We start from the raw sequence: 18892 nt of genomic DNA, 5'->3' as shown, positions 1-18892 counted from the left end.
TTTTTTTAATGGAGAAAATCTTACTAAAGCAACTGCTTTTTATTTTCTGGTTACATTCAGGTCTCACAAGCTACGTGTTCGATATGTGTAAATGGGACAATTTTCTTCCTTTTCCTGTTCGCCTTCTGTCTTGTGCTAATGGATTTTACTTTGAGATAATGGGCTTGGCCTGTCAGTTCAAAACCTGCCTGCATGTGAGCTGTGTAAGTTTATGTGTGTCATGTAGAAGAAAATAAAAAAACCTAATAAGGTGGGATTTGACTTTTTCAGTTATTTCCTCCCTCCACCATTTATTGCCATACACACAAGGCAGGATTGTGGAGAGAAATCAGAAGTGCAGTTATTTCAGAAATAAGCTGCTCTATCTGTAATCAGTGGCGATGCTAATGCAGCGTTTTAAAACAAGTATTTGGAACTGGGTAGGAGCCAAAAGGCTCAAAATAATGAACTCCAGCAAGGTAACTGATGAACTGACAAAATATTCAGAGGCTGACCACGTATGCATGAGTCGAGCTGAGACTCAGCAGCACAGAACCTCGGAAGAGAAGCTGCAATCTAATTGTCTCTCTTTTGTGTTAAAGAATTGTGTTGCCGGTATTTTGGATTAGTGTAGGTCGTAGCTCAGAAAACACCTTAATGTTAGATGAATAAGCTGCAGAGATGCCTCTCTTGGTTCTGTGTGTAAGAAATGTATTTTAAAAGGATATGAAGTTGGGTAAGTAGTTGATAATTCACATATACAGATTGATTTGCTCTGATTAAATATTAGAAAGAAAAGAAGAGAATGTTGTGCGTTATTTATCAAACGAAACCTGTGAGATGGGAAAGTAATACTGTGACCCCCAGTGTGATTTGTCTGTTAAGCTGTAAGAGCCTGTCTGAGCTGTCCAAGAAAGTGAAATGCTCGGCTTGAGTCTTGAGTCATCTATAAATTCAGGTCTGTATCTTCAGTCTTCAGTGCAGAGTATTAGGCACTCCAGTGTCTTTGAAGATCTAGACCTGTCGTTTTTAGCAATGGGAATTAGGTGTCTACGTACCTTTCAGCGTCTGAGTCTCATATTGTATGACTGTTTCCTAATATCAGGTATTTACCAGGTTTTGAAGCATTGCAGGCCCTTCAGCCAGGACAGTGCTTCTTTGACCTTGTTCAGAATTTCTCTTAAATAGGGCTGATATTGGACTTGCAGACGTGCTGGCTGTTTGATCCCAGACTTTCTTTGTCTCTTAGGTTAATCTTCGTCATCATGTATTCTTATGCCACTCGAAAATCTCATTGTTTTAGAAAACGATCATAGCTGTGAGGATCGTATGAGTTATCACCAATTATAAATAGACATAAACTGGATTGTGAAAATGCTCATGTTTCAGGATTAATATGGTAGCTAATGTGTTTTATAAGTATAGCTGTCCTCTTCTGCCCCCCAAACAAGATGCTAGCTAACATTTTCTACATTTTCCCAGTCTAGTCATGACTGCATGTTTTAAAACAGTCTTACTAAGGTATATTGTTCTCAATTTAATTAGCTTGGCAGCAGTTTGGACTCATTGATAGAAGAAAAAAAGAAACACTGTGTGGGACAGAATTACCTGATTGTGGTTCCCCTGTTGTTCTTCATCTATTTTGTGACATTATCGAAGTCATTTAGCTTATCTGTGCCTCAGTTTCCCTTTTAAATTAGAGATTAATTTCGTCTTTTTGAATTAAAAAAAACCTCTTAAGTAATTCCTGATGTAGCAAACATACTACAACAGGTGATGAGCTATTTTCATTAATATTTTCAGCTCCCAAGTTAAGTTCTTCAGGAACGATGGCCATTAACGATTGTGTTTCAGCTCAAATGCTGCCTGGGAAATGTGTTTTGAAGCTTTGATCCAACTTTCTTAGCCTGTGTATCTGAGCTTAGTTTTCCAGGTGGGTAAGTACTTTCACAGTTGTCTGACGTGCAGGTCTTGGTCTTACATTGCACTAGGACTATACTGAGTCTCTGCAAACTTGGGACCAGGTGTCTGAGATGAGAATGCACAGTTCAAAAAACAATGCTTCATATAATAAACGGAACAGATGGTGACTGAGGGAACCCTTTAGGCTGAAACATTTGGGGAAAGTTTGTGTTGTGGTAGGAGAACTGTTCTCTCTCTCCTGCGATGTCTGTCCTGCCAGTGCTCTTTGTCCTATCTTCAGTCTTTTGGGAGTTTACTGGCCAGTGGTTCTGAGTGGTTTTTATCTGTATCCAGTTCAAAATGACTGCATGCTCTGCCATTCTCTTACAAACCAATGGACCATAAAACGTGTATAGTTTTTTGGACCCATTTTCCACTTTGCCTGTCTTTTGTACACATATAGTCTAGCTAACTGGAGTAGTTACTTTTGCAGCAGATTAAAGATTTAGTCTGCTCCCTTCCTGATCCTTCTGAAGTCCCTTCATCTCTCTCCTTTTTCCCCCCCTACAATTCTTTTAATTTTTCCCTCTTAAATCACGTGGAATAAAAAAGAGGACAACTCTAGAGCCTTGATCTAAAGCTCAGGGAGATCAGCTAAGACGACTGATACTGATTTTGGTATTTGGGGTGTTCAAAAAGGCAGGGTGAGGGAAGGAATTTTACTTTCCACAGTAAATACTATACCAGGTCATTGGAAAAGAGCTCAGCTTTGTATTAGTATATAGATTTGCCATTAAATCATTAAGAGGGTCATTAGACTGATTCAAATTCAGTGTCGGATTTTCCAGATGGGCTTTCTTGGTATTAGTGGCGCTAGTGTATTCAGAGTGAATTGCAGGAAAGCATCAGACAACTGTCAGGATAGCTGCTGCTGCGGAAACCTCTGCTTGGCTCAACTTGGAATTTATTGTCATTTAGTGAAAATATTGGTGAGAACATAACCTTTTGTAATGTTTAATGTTTTATTGGCTATAAAAGATAAAATATAGAGTAAAGGGAAGTAAAATAGTATTTTGTTAGGTCAGGAGCTGGATTTATGCATCTACTTACTGATAGAATAATCAGTGGGTCATAAAGATCAGACCGCCTGCCTCCTATCTCTTCCTTTTTTTTATGTGTGTATTCAACAATCCCTTCTTTGTGATAGTTAGGCCCATGGGAGCTTACCAAAACACCAGGCCCCTTTTGTCCAAGGGTATTAAATTAGCTGTTTAGATCAAGAAGAATGTAGTGGATGCTTCTGTTTCAGACATTAAGCAGTTGGGATAGGACTAAATAGACTAGGATCCTTGACATGTGCAAATGGAGCACTTGCTCACAAGGGACACTCAGCTGCGTAGTAAGCTAATTCAGCACACAAAAACTAGGCATTAAATAAATTGTGCATTAACATTTGGTGGGGAGTGTTTAGCAAAGAGATCTCAACTCTTCAGCTTAAAAGGAGCAGTAGTGCATATTTCACACTGTTTCATGATATATCTAGTGTGCTCTTATTCAAATAGATCAATAGTGGAAATAGCGTTTGAAGGCTTCTCTGAAAAATGCCAACACACTGAGATTTTTCATTAGCTTGATAATCCCTATGCTGCTGAAATTGGTAAAATCTCATGATCAATCTTAGAGGAAGCAAAAACTGAGTGGCACCATGAGGGAATTCTCTTTGGCAAAGCAGGCTGCTGTGGCAAAAGAGCGTGAGGGCAGCATCTTTGTCACAGTTTAATTGTCCAGTAGAGGTACAGAGAATTTCATAGTCTATCGAAATGATAGAGGTCTTTTATTTTTTTTCCCCCATTAAGTAGCAGACTGAGGTGGGCTTGCAGCTACGAGTTACTGTAAAAACTTTGGGAATTCCGTTAGTGTCTTTTGGAAGGAGCTGCTCAGGAAACATGATGTCTTGTTGGATTAAGGCTTCAGTGCCAATTGTCCTGTGAAACCAACTTTCTCAGGGTGGAATTAATCCCAAGGATTTATTCCAAATAACTTAATTTGGTAAAACCTGCAAGAAAACGCCACTCTCAGTAATGCCTAGTGTAGACAGTGCTTGGTATCAGTGCTATGCATTTTGTTTTGTTAATTAGGTGAAGTTTGCATGCTTTTCCTCTTGAAACAAGGGATTTGGTTTTGCTTCTGATCACTTTTCCCCTCTTCCTTTTTCTACTTTAGCCCCTTCTTTCTACCCCTGAGTGGGGAAAAAACCCACCCAAACCTCTCTTTTTTGCCCTCACAAAATGCATAGTGTTGTGCAATTCAAAATATGAAGTGAAAAAAACCCAGAACATGTGTGCCATTCTTTCCATATGCATATGGTTGTGTGTTCTTACATTTCTAGGAATGCAGAAAGAGTTTTTTTTATTCAAGTCATACTCCTGCTTACTTACAGTGAAACAGTCCCTTCAAGGAAAAACAGCTGAAATCCTTGCAGTGGCAGGACGATACCGGTTATGCACCTTTCACTAAATCCTTTATGCTCCAAAGGAAGGCCTGGCTGAGTTGTCAGCCACTAGTGTGGACAGTGACACAGATTCAGGATCACGCTTGATCTGGGCTGTGAAATGTGACTGTTCTTCAGGGCTTTCTTTAAAATCAAGGAATGCCCTGTGTGCATAGCTCACAAGACTGGCAGTACGGGGAAAAATATATGAAGAACAATACTTTACACATTTCTATTCTGGCTTTTATCCCAAGAGATCCCAGAGAGCTTCAATAACTACTATGGAACTTGCCTTTAACGAAGAGGAGTGACAGGCCTCAATTGTTTCAGCACATTTCCATGAGGGTTTCTTTCCCCTCATACAGTGATTCATTTTTCTGTCCCTGATGGCAAGGTGGGGGGAAGATAGCTGTGTTTAGGGAGGTTTGTATCTTTGCAAATCTGCTGGTATCCCCATGAGACAGAAGTAAAGGATTTTTTTGTCTGTAGCTTCAGGATAGTAGCAGACAAGAAGCATGCTCACTGTGGCTGTGCTGTTCTGAAAGGACTTTATCTCTGCAAAACTTCCTTACTTCTGCAGGGGTGATATGACCTGCTACTGCTCTCAGGGTGAAGTGAACTGGTTAAACGAGAACCTGAGTCACAGGAAAGAAAAGAGATCTTAGAAGGGAACCAGCCGAGTGCTGCTCTGTTTGGCTCTCAACACTTTCAGTTGCTCCTAAGTAGCACAAGATGCTTTTTAAAGTCCCGTTCTGCTAATTAAATATGACACTTTTATTAAATATGTAAAACCACCCAATTGTCAAGTACATACAATGTACAGCAAGGACAGCTGAGCAGTACTGCTTGGCTGCAGGCAGGGATTTGCAAAGTCTGCAAAAAAAATCCCGCAAGGAATGGTGACAGACCTGCATTGCAATACACCAACTCCTGCAGAAGTGTACTGTACTTTTCATCTTCCTTCATTGTACCTACATGAAAGGATCATCTGGAGGGGCAGATGTTGGCCTCACACCAATTCTAAATAATGGATGGTACCAGCATTTGTATTCTTCTTTTGTGGAGCCAGTTTACATGTCGTTTTACTGTCTCCTAGAGCCCAAGGAAATATGATTTGGAGCCAACTCTGGTTCCATGGCTCTGGTTTGCCTAGCTCAGGAAAAAGCCAGGGCTGTTTCAGATAGGCCATCTGGCTCTCTCGAATGGGCTTATTAGTAATAGTGGAGGTGGGTCTATTAGCTTGGGACAGGAACTCAGAAACAGATGCTTTGTTTATGTGTAAAATATGGCTTCAAGCCAAAGCGCTAATCATGATTGCCTCTGAAGTGGTTCTAATCATCTGTATGAGACTGCATCGGCTCTTGTGTTGTTTGTACAAGCTGGTAGTTTAGAGGTGTTGTGTACAAGATATTTGTAGTCATAATTTCTCCAAACAGGTTAAGGCAAACATTATGAGAATCAGCATATTAATGTGCTGTGTTTCAAATTAGAATTATAAATACACTTTCCTCATTGGAGGCCTAATCTGCTAGGAAGAAGCCAGATGTTTACTGATGACACCATTATTTAGAAGGACCTATCAAACTAAAACAAATTATTGTTGTTTAACTGGAGGAAAGCCTAGTTTTATGTATCAACCTAGTAAAACAGCTCTGTGTTGAGACTGACTGAAGTAGTTTTTGTTCTTCAGGCAGCAGGCCAAACGTGAATCCCAGCAGATTTGCAGGTTCCCCTTCTGGCCTTAGGAAAGCAAAACGAGGTGTTGCCTACGTTTTCATAGCATATGTGAAATAAGTGAAAATAGGAAATGAATGGTCCTGGCTTATTTTCAGCAGAAAATGATTCTGAGGCTAAGCAACAGACTAAATTACTTTTAAATATTTCAGTTAGCATTAAAAAAGACCACAATAAGGGTAGAAAATTTTGTGAAAAATGGAAAATTTAGACAGATTCTGTTTAATTTTTTTTTTTTCCCCTGTGTCTACTTTGGATGCATTTCTAAGGAGGGGAAACTATAACTGGCTAATGCACATGAATGGTTAAAGTCATGGTTTTATTCATAAATTCTTTAATGTGTTTTGAAATTGTATTTTGTGATTAAAAAATGTGACACCAGGGTGGCTTTATCCAATTATTTTTATTATTATTATTTTTCCTTTCGAATGTCTGATTCCATACCTGCTTTCCTCACAGAACTTTGAAATAGAGGCAACTATCTGAATCTGTCTCGTGATCGTCAGTAAATTTTTGCTTCAATTAGTCTCTTGATAAAGTATACTCTCGTCTTGTACAACTTTGCATCAAAGCAGCTTTCCTTTTTTCTTTTATTAGTCTTTCTCATTTTGATAAGCTGAAAAACTGACACTGTACATCAATCTTGCCTGTAACACCAGGTTCTAAAAAATCATGTAAGCACATGCTTATAATACCATGCTTCTATATTATCATGAAGTTTACTTTTTTTGCTAAAGCATCTGAACTTCAGAATATGCTTAAAATTTCAGCCAAAATGTTGCTATGCCAAATAAGGGTTTTCACTCTATACAAGGAAAAAAGTAAGGTAATACCTGGATTGCCTTATGATCCTAGTCCTCTAAAGAGGAGCTAGAATATTCAAGATAGCTGCCACACATGTGTAATTTATATTATACTCTCTGTGGATACATAAATTGGTACCTTTGGTATGGTCTGGTGGACTTGTCAAATGAAAACTACCTTTGCTGAATCCTGTGTACATGTGTGTGGCTATGAATTGTCTATCTACAAAGTGGGGTATTCATAATACTGTGAAATACAGACTCAAAATTAGTTTACTCGATTGTTTCCTGAATTGATGTTTCCTGAAGCAACTGTATGATAGAGATACCCGAAATACTATGGTTATTTGCATGTAGAACAGATATAAACAGTGCCTTTGATTTATTTAAAAAAAAAAAAAAAACAAGTGGTCATCTGAAAGCTCTTTTTTAGCTGTAGATATTAACAGACCATGAGTTGTAGCTTCTTGGACTGCTAGGTGGCACGTAGGAGAACATTCTATGCAGTAGAACAAAATCTGGCATCATCTAGCTGTATCCATTGTTAATTAAACCTTGTAATCTTTTTTTTTTTCGTTTCTCCTTGATTGCAAAAATGTAAAGCTTGGGTAGGTAAAAGCACTCCTCTCATCCTTTTGATAGTATTATAGAACTGAACGTTCTCAGTTCTCTCACTGAAATCTTCTTAGAGGTTTGGACTTGCAGGAAAGCATGATAGCACTGAGCAAAGCCTGTAATATTGCTCTTAATGTAGCCTTTTTGTGGCTAGGCACTGCAGCCCATGATACGTGCAAAAATAACTCATTGTTCAAAAAACATCTCTACCCCCCCAGAGTGTAGAAGCTTAATTGGTAGAAATCCCTGCTGGACCTATCACTCTCCTATCTGTAATCTTACTGGGCATGGTTCTTAAAGCATAGAGACAAAATGAAAAGTTATTTAATTTCTCTCCTGTGCGTCAGAACTTCCTGAGTGCACATAAGACCATAAAATAAATAGACATTCCTTTTTTAATTAGCCAGTTCCTCATTTTTGCAGCTACTTTCTTTGACAAGTGCATCATTGGTTTCCCTTGATTTTCAAACTGAGGACAATGATACCAGGGTATCAAAGTGGGGATCTTTTGCATGCACCAAGAGGCAGCTTTCATGTTCCTGGCATTGTCTAGACTGTGAGTGCTGTGGTTTGTATGAGGAGTTTTATTAATAGCTATGTGGAGTTCTCTGTGTATTAGGTGTATTAATGGCTGCAGTGAGTTCTCAGTGTATTCGGTTCATAAAGAGTTCAATGACATTTATGTCTCCATAATGAAATGAGGATGTAAAATATTCCTTTACTTAGCAATAGCATCAAACAGAAGATAGTTGAAAAATTAAAAACATAATTGAGGCCTTTATTAAGACTACTTCAGAACTGTGCATTCTTAAATAGCATGTGCTCTTTAGTTAGATATTTGGTTAGGTGGTGTGTCTTTTGTTCGGGAGTGAAGAGAGTATCAGGAAGTAACTGTGAGGTCCTTCCCAGAGAAGAGCTCCCACTGGCTCATGTTCAATAGAGACCACAGAATTTGTCCGAGAAGGAAGGAATTTTACCTTCATAGGCTGAAAATGTCTAATTAAGGGCCCAAGTAGGATTTCTTTGAAGTCAGTTGGGGCTACTCATGGAGGGAACAACCGTTCAGCGTAAGTAAAGGTGTCTGGCCCAAAAAACTTTTAACAAATGTTGCACTGTGTGAAAATAATCTGAGAATCAACCATAGAACAAATGTAACATTTCAGTTAATGAGTCTATTATGCCATGTTTCCCTAGGAAACTTGTAATTATAATTAATTACCTCAAATCTGCTGCTAATCCACTTGAGCTTAGAAAAGACATGAATTTTAAAAAAGTTAATTTTCTGCTGCTATGTTACTGTCTTTGAACATTTGAATATTTGAAGTAACATTGCTACTGAATGACTTTGATTTTACTTACATCTTCAGTTCTCCTCGAGCTCTCTCAATTCTACATTCAGCTGCTGTTGAGGAGATGCTTGTAAAAATGTATTGGGGGCAGGATGAAGTAGGGAGACTGTGTATTTGCATTGGCTCAAAAATATACTTTTAGTTATATTTTCAAACTGTATTAAACAGTGATAAAGTTCCTGCATTTTTATATATGAAAGGGGCATACGGAAGTGAAAATGGTACCACTTCACCAACTCTTGAACAAGATATTTGTGGACTGAATTTTAGAACCTCCAGCTGTGATGTCATTTTTCTATCCAACTACTTGCTTGCAGATCTAGGTGAGATAATGTTTTTAAGAGCACTTGAAAAAAATTTTTTTTAAATAAAGGAATATTATAGCAAGCAAATTATTATACCAAATCCCAAATCCAGGATGGGTGTAAATCTGTACGACTGCAGGGTGTAGTGATTTACATTAGCTGGAAAAACATCCATTATTGTGTAACAGCATGACCAATTTCTTGACTTGCTTTCAGTGACAAGGATGGTAGTTAGTTTAGGAACTCGGTGGTATTTAAAAGCTATCAGAGAACTGACCAGTCCTAGCAATTGCAAACTGCACAGGAAGAAATCTGTTCAGTACTGAAAACAAAGAATTGTCTGAGATAAGCCTGAACAGAGAGTTATCATAGGACTTAACCTTGTCTATTGGGTATGCTCTTTTGTAGCTAATATATTTCGTGTAGTTTTCTACCAACTTTTTCAAAAGGATCTTCAATGATTAAGAAGCCGTAGTTCCATTTTCATAAAGGCTCTAAAAAAAGGAATTAGTATTTCTGAAGGTATACCCTATAATATATAACTGCAATGGTACTCAGTAGCCCCATTTTCAAAGAAGAGTTAAATTTTTTAGGTGATTGTTTTGCCTAGTTTCCTGTAGCTGCTAAACCAACGATTGCCTTAATCACTGCAGGTTGCCCCTGGCTAGGAAGGGTGAAGTAATTGTTGTTCTCTTCCTTGAAGGACTGGCTGGAAAAGGCACAACAGTGACACCCATAGCAAACCAAGGGAGGTGTTGCCTATACGCAGTCTTTCAGGATGTACTTTCTCCTGCAGCTTGTTCTCTAGCTCAGATTTCCTGTAAAGGAAGCAATCCACTGGTAGCAAGAAGTGGGTTACTTGCAGCTGAGCTAAGTTGCCTCTAAATATTGTCTGTTTTGTGACAGCATACTTCCAAAGGTATGACTTGTGACACTTGCACAATTTTACCATCTGGCCCTATGATCTATCCTTTATCCTAAACAAATGCTAACTATTTGTGGAGCAAGGGTTATATATATGCTCTTTTCTTATCTTTTCCCTGCAGAACAGCCTGTTTTGAGACTTGAGTATTCTTGTCAAAGATTCACTGCTGAATTTTTTTCCTCTGCCATTTAATGTGAGTCTTTTAATACCTAGAAAGTCATAATACTTATGAAAGGGACGGAGTAAGAATAGAGCTTAGACCTTTCCCAGATGACTTAGAAGATGCTCTGAAGTCATTTCATAGGTTTAAAAACCAGTTACGATAATAATATGAATTTTAGTTTTGCTGCTCTTGAATGTATTGTAGGATTGCAAAGTAGTGCCCTTGTTAGACTTTAGTTTCTACCTTGCTTTCCAACTAGTTACAGGAGCTAGAGGCCACGTGCTGCACTTCTAGCAGCTGCTATCATGAAGACACGAAATAGATAAGGGGAATCCAGTCTGGGCACCCGGGGAGGAATCTCGCTTCAGTCACGCCAACTCTGTGGAGCTTCTAAGAGAGAACAGGTTAATTTTACTACTGTATTAATAGTTAACGTGCCATGTGAGAAATGCCGTTATGAGAAGAAATGTGGCGTTGTATAAATAGGTGAGGAAAAGCTTGAGCTGGTCAAAGTTTCTACGCCGTTCTGCTGCGGTTTCTCATTCTCTTGCACCCATGCATCTGCCAGCCTTTAACTCTTTGTGGCAACAGAAAGGTCGGAGAAGGTATCACTGCTGCTTTACTTGCCAGCTAATGTATCATACAGCAAAATTCTCATCTTATGTTGACATTAATATTTGTGGCAGTAGTGGTATGTCTCTGCATATAGGAAAGCATGAAAATTGTGTGCCAGGCCGTGAGTACCTATGACTCTTGTTTCTATGGATCCCAGAGTATTTGGTGGTGGTTTTCTTTCTTTCCTTCAGCTTCTGTCCCATGTGGATCGGTGATTTTGAGACGCTCTTGCAGGTTTTGTTTGGTTTTGTGTTGGGGCTATTTTTAATACAGTTCTTCGGAACTCCTATTATACAGAAATACTTGAAAAATGTGGCCTAACACTCTATTAAACCCCAAAATACAGATTAAAAGAAATAAATGGATTTGTTTAAAAAAAAAAAAAGTCAAACTGATTCGGGAATTGCCTTACATAACTCTACTGCTCTAACTTTTGAATTGTGGTGGATGTTTTGTTCTTCAACAGATCCTGGTTTTTACCACAGTAACCTCTGTTTTCATATTTGATAATTTAATCCAAGTTTGCTGCAGTTACACTGTGGCCTTTAATTTTAGTCTGGTTTTTTTTTTGTTATTGTTAAGGGTAAAATCTATCTCTGAAAATTTGGGATCGTCACCTATGTGCAAAGTTTGTATATTCAAATAAAGCTGATATTCTGTTAGCATGTTGCAGAGAGACAGCAATGTGTGGTGACATACTAAGGTAAAATCTAGTGTGTCAGATGCAGAGACTGTTTAGTGTGACGCTTTTTAATTTGAGGTAGCTCCTGAAGGGGGAGAGAGCTGGGCATAATTGCTTCAGGTTCTCAGCGTGCATTGTTTATGTCTATTTATGTCTGAAAAATAGTTGTGTACAGAGAAAGCATAAGAAAACCGGCTTGCGTACCCTCCACAACTGAAAAAGTCAGGGCACACTGGCTCTTTGGGTTGAACCAAAAGACTAGAACTAAAAGCATGACTATTCTGATTGTCTATATGTTAGCACACTCTCTATACTTAAAGGCATTCTGTATATTAGGAAATGAAGTGCATTTGGCCTCTAGAAACTGATTTTTCTAATTTGCTCTAAGTATTTTGAAAGTGTAATATTCTCCTTCAGGTGTAGCAATAGGCATTAAAACCTCACTTGAAATAGTTTTTGAAATGGATTTTGTACCTGTCTAGTACCATTTAGCTCAAACGTGGAAGCCATTGCCAGTGTGACTAGTGCAGCTGAGCACACCAATGTGGTGCAAGTGGAGACGTGTTCTAGATGTCAGGAAGTGGTCAACACTCACGAAACCTGCACTTGAACCGCTGAATTCCTAAATCTATGAGAAATGTTGACAACATGGGTAAAGATATTAAATTCACATCCCATTTTAGAGAATTTAAATTCCTCACTTTTTTTTAGAAAATATGTATAAATAAATAAACGGAATATGAATTCTCTAATGTACAATATGGATACAACTAGGTCTAATGGTTTCAATGAAGTGTTTAATGGTACTGATAAATGTCCAGGAAAATTGGTTACATCCACAACCTTTCTTCTAAATCAAACAAATCACAGGTTAGAAGCTTTAGGCTCAGGACTTTGATTTTTAGTTACTGAAACAAATTTTGGCTTTGTATATTACTTTTTGCTAAGTACTGTTCTGTATCATGCTGTTTCATGGTATGTTATGAGAGATTTTTTTGTTTTTTCTTTGAGCAGTTGAGTGGTGTTTCAGATCTAGGCTAAGATAGTTGTTGATAATATTTATAAAATCAAGAACCAATTATGGTACACATTGTCTTCTGTTGAAGTCAAGAAGATTTTTTTAAAAGCTATTCAGTATGGGTAATGGACGAGTATCAGGACCTTAGGGTTTTTGGCCTGTGTATTGTGGAATGAAATTCTGCTATTTTTATTCAGGTTTAATAGCACCTTGATTTGCCAGAGTACACCTATGCCATTATAGGTGACAGCTTTTTGCATTAAAAATTGCTTTTGTGAGCAAGTATGGCAAAAACAAGCCCAAAAGTAGCTCTGTATTAGATGAAAGCAAGTGTGTGTGTGAAATGGGTTACATGACAGGAGAAGGGATTAGCAGCTAATTAGCTGGTAACTCTTCTTAGTCAGTAAAAGTACTGAACATATACACTGTCTCCATAGCATTGTGTATGTCACATATTCTCAATAAAATGTTAACTTTAACTTTAATATATTTGTATTAATTGTGATTTTCCTGAGAGCATTTCTAAAAGTAATTTCTGTAATCACTGTGTCGACATGTGATCCATTAATTCCAGTGGTACATCTGTAGGAAGACAAGCATTGTGATTAGGGATTGACTCTGCTGGGATTTTACCCCTGCTGGTGGCATTTCTCCAGTATTTCCAAATAGTAGGTAGTAATGGTAGAGTCAATGCATAATGTACCCACCATGGTGGCTTTATATCTGTGTCTTTGGATTTTATTTTTTTTTCTATCACCAAACTGCAGTTAAGGTACAAGACTGCTGAAACAGTAACCCACACTGTTTCGCAGGCTGGCTTCTCCATGATCCTTGATTCCTGTGTGCAGAGTAGTTGTTTTGTATTAAGATATAGACAGAAACAGCATGGATGCCAATCTGAAGTTCTTGTGCCAAGTTGCTGTCTGTGAAGTTTCTTTAATAAGGATATTTGGAAATTCCATTATGTATAAAATGTCTTTTTTCAAGAAAGAAATTCTTGAATGGGAGTTCTTTCCCCTGCACAAAGTTTTGTGATTATTTTATATTTTTTTTTCAGTAGTTACTTGGATCTTTTTCGGAGTTTCCTTATTTTGCTTCACTCCCTGATGTGTTCTTGTGGAAAAAAATCAGACTCCAAATGCCTTCTCTGCCTCGGGTGGCCTTGGATATGCAAATCTGTCTTGAATAGCAGAGGAGTTGATAACTCTGGCCTACAGCTTTCACACAAAGGAGACAGATTTGTCTTCTTTACCCCCTGTTTGTCTCCTCAGGAACTCTGTTCTTGGTTGACAATATAAAGCAAAATGAAGAAAAAAATAAAAAGCCTGCTCTAAGCAAAGTAAGAGAAAGGGGAGCAGGGAAAGAAAAAGCAGTGCTTGTGTTTCAACCAAATAAATTGCTTACTGCAATTTTTTGATAGGTGTCTCTCTTAGTGTTTTATTCTCATTAGTGGAAACGAGGAGTAAAGTATTTCTGTCAGATTTCCCACATTTCCCCATTATCACTGGATTTGTCACAATATGTCACTTTGCAGAACAAATGCTTCAGAAGGGCCCCGAACCACTGTTACTGGAAAAGGGTATGAATTGTGTTGTCTACAATAAACTCGTTATGTTAAAGAAAAGGGAAACTCTTCTGTCGATGTCTGGTGAAGGAAAGGTGGCTATTGTAAACATGTAAGAAGAAAACCAAATCTGTCTTGTTTTTCAGAGATGTTTTATCAAATGCAGCCTTTTATTAGTCATTTAGAGTTGGTTTGCTATTTAAAGCTTTAAATGTTCAGTTAGTGGGTTAATCCTTCTTGTAGGTTTTTACCCTTGATTTGTGGGTAATTGAGGTATTTGTTTATCTTAATTTTCTTAAAGTATGTGGTTAAAAGAAATGAGTATTACACTTTGAATAGCAATTGAAGATTAAAGCTTTTACACTGTTGTTTGTCACAGAAGGTGCTGTAATACACATTTCACAGCAATACACCGAGAAACAATTTGCTAAGCTGGTTACTGACCAGCTATTGCACACCTTTGATGTATCACTGGGTAAATGCAGTAGCTAGTAAAACCAGTACTACCAACAGCTGTAAATAACGATTTTTTTTTTTTTTTTGATCTGATCAGGTTTACAGTACAAATGAGAACTGCAATATCATAATTAGGAAACTGAAATTGCAAAGGATTGGTGCTTGTCTAACACAAAAACCTCTACAAAAGTTCAGCAGAGGGAATTTTTGATGTAGCAGGAGTGTTAGCAGCAGCACTAAATTAGAAGCTGCCTATGGAATCCATAATAAAACAGACACTGAAGCTTCAAACAGAATTTCCATGACTGAGTATGTCTATGTTCCAGACCCATCTCTGTTTTTTTGCTTTATAACCTTCACTCTTTCCAATTTCCTTTTTCTGAGTTTGTGTTTTAATAAACAATAATGCAATAAAAGAGTTCTCTGATATTAATGATGTATATGCATTGCTCAACAACAAGGGCTTTTTAAAATTAATTAATAGCTTAGTAGGAAAAGTGAATTAATTGCTGCGGCAGGAGGCCAGTGAGTCTGTAGGAGTTTTGGACTTACCCAGAAAATTGATGAATTGTGAGCAGCAGAAATAAAGTTTCATTATGCTGCCCTATATAGGTGCTTCAGATGTGATTCCAGGGAGTGCCCACTGGACAGAATGTACTTCATTTCATTCCAGTAGCTCTTTTGTATCTAAAAAGCAATTCTCTGGGCTTAAAGAAAATGTTCAGAGTGAGGTTTCCACTTTGTATGTGTGTTAGTTCAGTGTTTCCTATTTGTGTAGAGACCTTGTCACCAGGGTCCATTCACTCCATTTTCAGTCTCTTCCTTTTGGTGCTTGTTTTGGCGTCTCTTGCCAGACTCCAGCCAACTCTTTGTCAGAAGTCTATTGTCTTTGACCCAGCCAGAGGTGGCTGAAGCGTTATTTTTATTTCTGTAAAATTTATCCCTAGGGACTGCAATTTTCTTCATTGAATGTCACCTCCCTTTCTGTTTATCTCATTGGTGTGTACCTGTTCAGCAGAGGCATGTACGTTCCTTATTGATGCATAAATAAGGATCTAATACACAAATTCCTTTTCCATCCAAAGTTACCATTCTGAGAGCCTCAACTCAGCAGCTATCAACTCCACAGCACTGTTCCACTTCCTGCCTCCTCCTTAGAGTTTCAGAGTATCCTTATCTTAAATAATATAATCAATCAATCCCAAGAACAGCAACAGGAGCGCAGCCCTGCTGCCTGTGGACACCACTTGCCTGGGACCCTGTCTGCACTGAAGGATGGAGTATGGTAGAAAGAGCCCTCTGTGCCCCAGAGTCAGGAGCAGCAGAGCTGTGAAGGGTGATGTGCTGTCACCAAGCAAATGAGGCTTTAAGACAGATTTCTTGAAAGGCTTGAGATTTCGTCTTGAAAATTTCTTGAATCTTTTCAAGAAAAAGTTGCTATTCAAAGGTTTGGTGCTGTGACTTCAGACATAAGCAGAAAGGCATTGATCAGAAAAATTAAAGCAAGAAGACAGGAGCTTTAATTGTCTTCAGCATGTGTTTCACTTGGATTTAATAGGATGTGTATTTTATGTTAGTGGAATGCTAGTTTTTTAGATAAACATCTATTGCTGTTTAACAGCTTTCTAATAGATATGTGAGTATCTAACAGGAATGCGTTACATAGCTGTTATTTCTTAATAAATATATTTTAGGTAATCAATGAATACTTAACGTGCAATTACTGTCTTATCAAATCTAAATTAAATGTGTGGTTTAGGAAATGGAGAACTGGCTCCTCCAGTCACATATGTCTGCATGTTTTGCTGCAGATGCTATAAAGCTGAGTATACCAACAGTGACATTGCCCAGAAATTAATGATTTTTAAAAAGCTGCTTCATTTTCCTACTGAAGTTTGCCATGAGTTTCTTGCTCTGTCTTTAGCTACTAGTGGGAGTTAGGTTAATTGTTCTGGGTAGTCAGATGCATAAAAGTGCTACTGTGTTGGCAGAATGGGAAATACCAGTGTGATGATCAATGGGCACTCTTGCAAAAATGGTGCTGCTTTGGAATGTTGAAGGCAGGTAATAGCTCCTGACAGATGGGACAAGGAGCTCTGAAGAGAAAAGGTAAATGTTTTTTTACAGTGGTGGTAGTGTGGGGGAGTTTGCTTACACGATTCTTCCTTCTCTCCCCCCCTTCTTTAAGGCATAGTGTTTTTACAGAGAAGGCTACGTACCAAGGAGAGGGATTAAGCAAGATTTGTTTATGGAAATATTTCAGCACAGGCCATTGCAATAGCATTACTTTACATTTGTTGTCCTACTACTTGTGTTGTCAAACATAGTGAATCACGCCATAAGTTGCAGATAAGTGTGGTTCACAATCTCTAGAACTTCCCTGAAAAGACAGACTGAAGATCCCATAAAGGCTTCCTAGGATATGTGAACTTCCCCTGTGTGCCTTTAGTGAGCTGCAAACTCTTTTTGAGCATGTAGACTTTCTGTCTTCAAGCTTTAGATAGCATGGAGACCAAGCAGCTGGGATGGGTATGAACCTAACACTGAAATACCATTAAATAGGAATGGCTATCTATTCAAATATGAACCACCTGGAAAAGCAGCTGACTCTTATTCAACAAAGGCAGTTTCTGCTTTCACTGAAGAGTCCCTTATTAAGGAGCCCCCTGATAAAAGCAGTGGAAAGTTGTAAAAGGGCAAGAGATTGGTAAGTTTATTTCATAAATGCAAGTTGGGCTTGTGGATCCTTCTAGGGAAAAGCCACCTAGGGTAAAGGGTAACTTCCAGGTAATTTTTTTTTCTAAAGATTTATTATTTCTTATGTTTAAAAACTTGGGCAAGGATGAGGTGCTTACATCTACTGTACATCTCCTAAAAAGTTTGTTTGTAAACCAAAATCTCCTGGCTGAGATATTGTGAATGGTAGTTGTGAGCTGCAGAGGTAGCCTGAAGACTCCAATCAGGAGAGCTGGGCTGCTAGTTCATGCCGCACTACAGTAGCATCCCTCAGAGTGTGAAAAGAGGGTTTTTTAGTGCCCTTATCTCTGGGCTGTAGAGACTTAAAATAGGGAATAGATTCAGGTAGAGAGTGGTGAATGGCTAGTGGGCTAGTGAGGTACACTATAAAATCAATGTGTAGTATGCTACCATGGCTAGAAAGGTAAGGCTGACTTGTTCCAAGACCTATGACTATTTTGGTTAATTACTCCTCTCTGACTTTATTGTACTTATCTTCTTGTTCTGTACTATCTCCCTTTTATTTCTGGTTTCATAATTAGGTTGCTGCCTATTCTTATATATTCAGATTAAAGCTCTCATGTATTGTAGTATCATTCTTGACCTTTTGAATGACCTCTCTTAACAATTTGGCAGTGAATGAGTAAACAGTGATGAGTTTACTGTGCCTCTTTCCTTGTGCTCAACTTCACCTGATGCACTGTGGCACAGTCAAGAAGGCCAATTATTTTTGAAACCATGCTAATTAGTGAAAAGGCCATGCCCTCATGGCTAGTGAGCTGAGTTAGGTATTGTTCCTTGTCTCCCTCACCACTCCATGCACTGCCCTCTTTCTAGAGATGAGATGTGTATCGTGAATACTGGGCTAAACATGGTAGACTTACACTGAGGTCATGGGGGTGGCAGTTGAGATAAATGTGTCCTGTTATGTTTCCAGATGACAAAGATATATGAATAAAATTGAGCAGGGGTAACTCTTCTGGAGGACTGTGACGTTGTAAATATGTGTATGTCGCCGAGTAATGACACAGCTGTTTAGCTCGCTAGACAAAGGTCCGTAACTCCTGCAGGAACTAGGTAGTCAGACTGTTGTAATTCAAGAAAAACTGTTGAAAAGATACAAAAACTGGGAATTTTGAAATGAGTCATTTTGATCCTTGATCAGAAATATTTTCATTTGGAAGATGTACAGTTGAAATGCTTCACCAGTTTCTAAGCTGTATGGTGTTCTCAATGCTTATGTTGTTCCTGCAGTTGTCTCTTGTTTAGATCAGTTAGCATGGTTGTGATAGAAAAAGTATCTCATTGAAAATCAATTGTTTCATCTTCCATTATATGTAGGGGAGTGAACAGGGAAAATTTGAAAGGCTGAAATTAGGTAGCTGTAACATTTCATAGCGTCATAGAATAGTTTGGGTTGGAAGGGGCCTTTAAAGGCCATCAAGTCTGACCACCCTGCAGTGAGCAGGGACATCTTCAACTAGATCAGGTTGCTCAGAGCCGCATCCAACCTGACCTTGAATGTTTCCAGGGATGGGGCATCTGCCACCTCTCT

Source organism: Rissa tridactyla, chromosome 9, assembly GCF_028500815.1.
Source record: "Rissa tridactyla isolate bRisTri1 chromosome 9, bRisTri1.patW.cur.20221130, whole genome shotgun sequence".
Taxonomy (NCBI): Eukaryota; Metazoa; Chordata; class Aves; order Charadriiformes; family Laridae; genus Rissa; species Rissa tridactyla.
Note: the sequence above shows the minus strand (reverse complement) of the source record.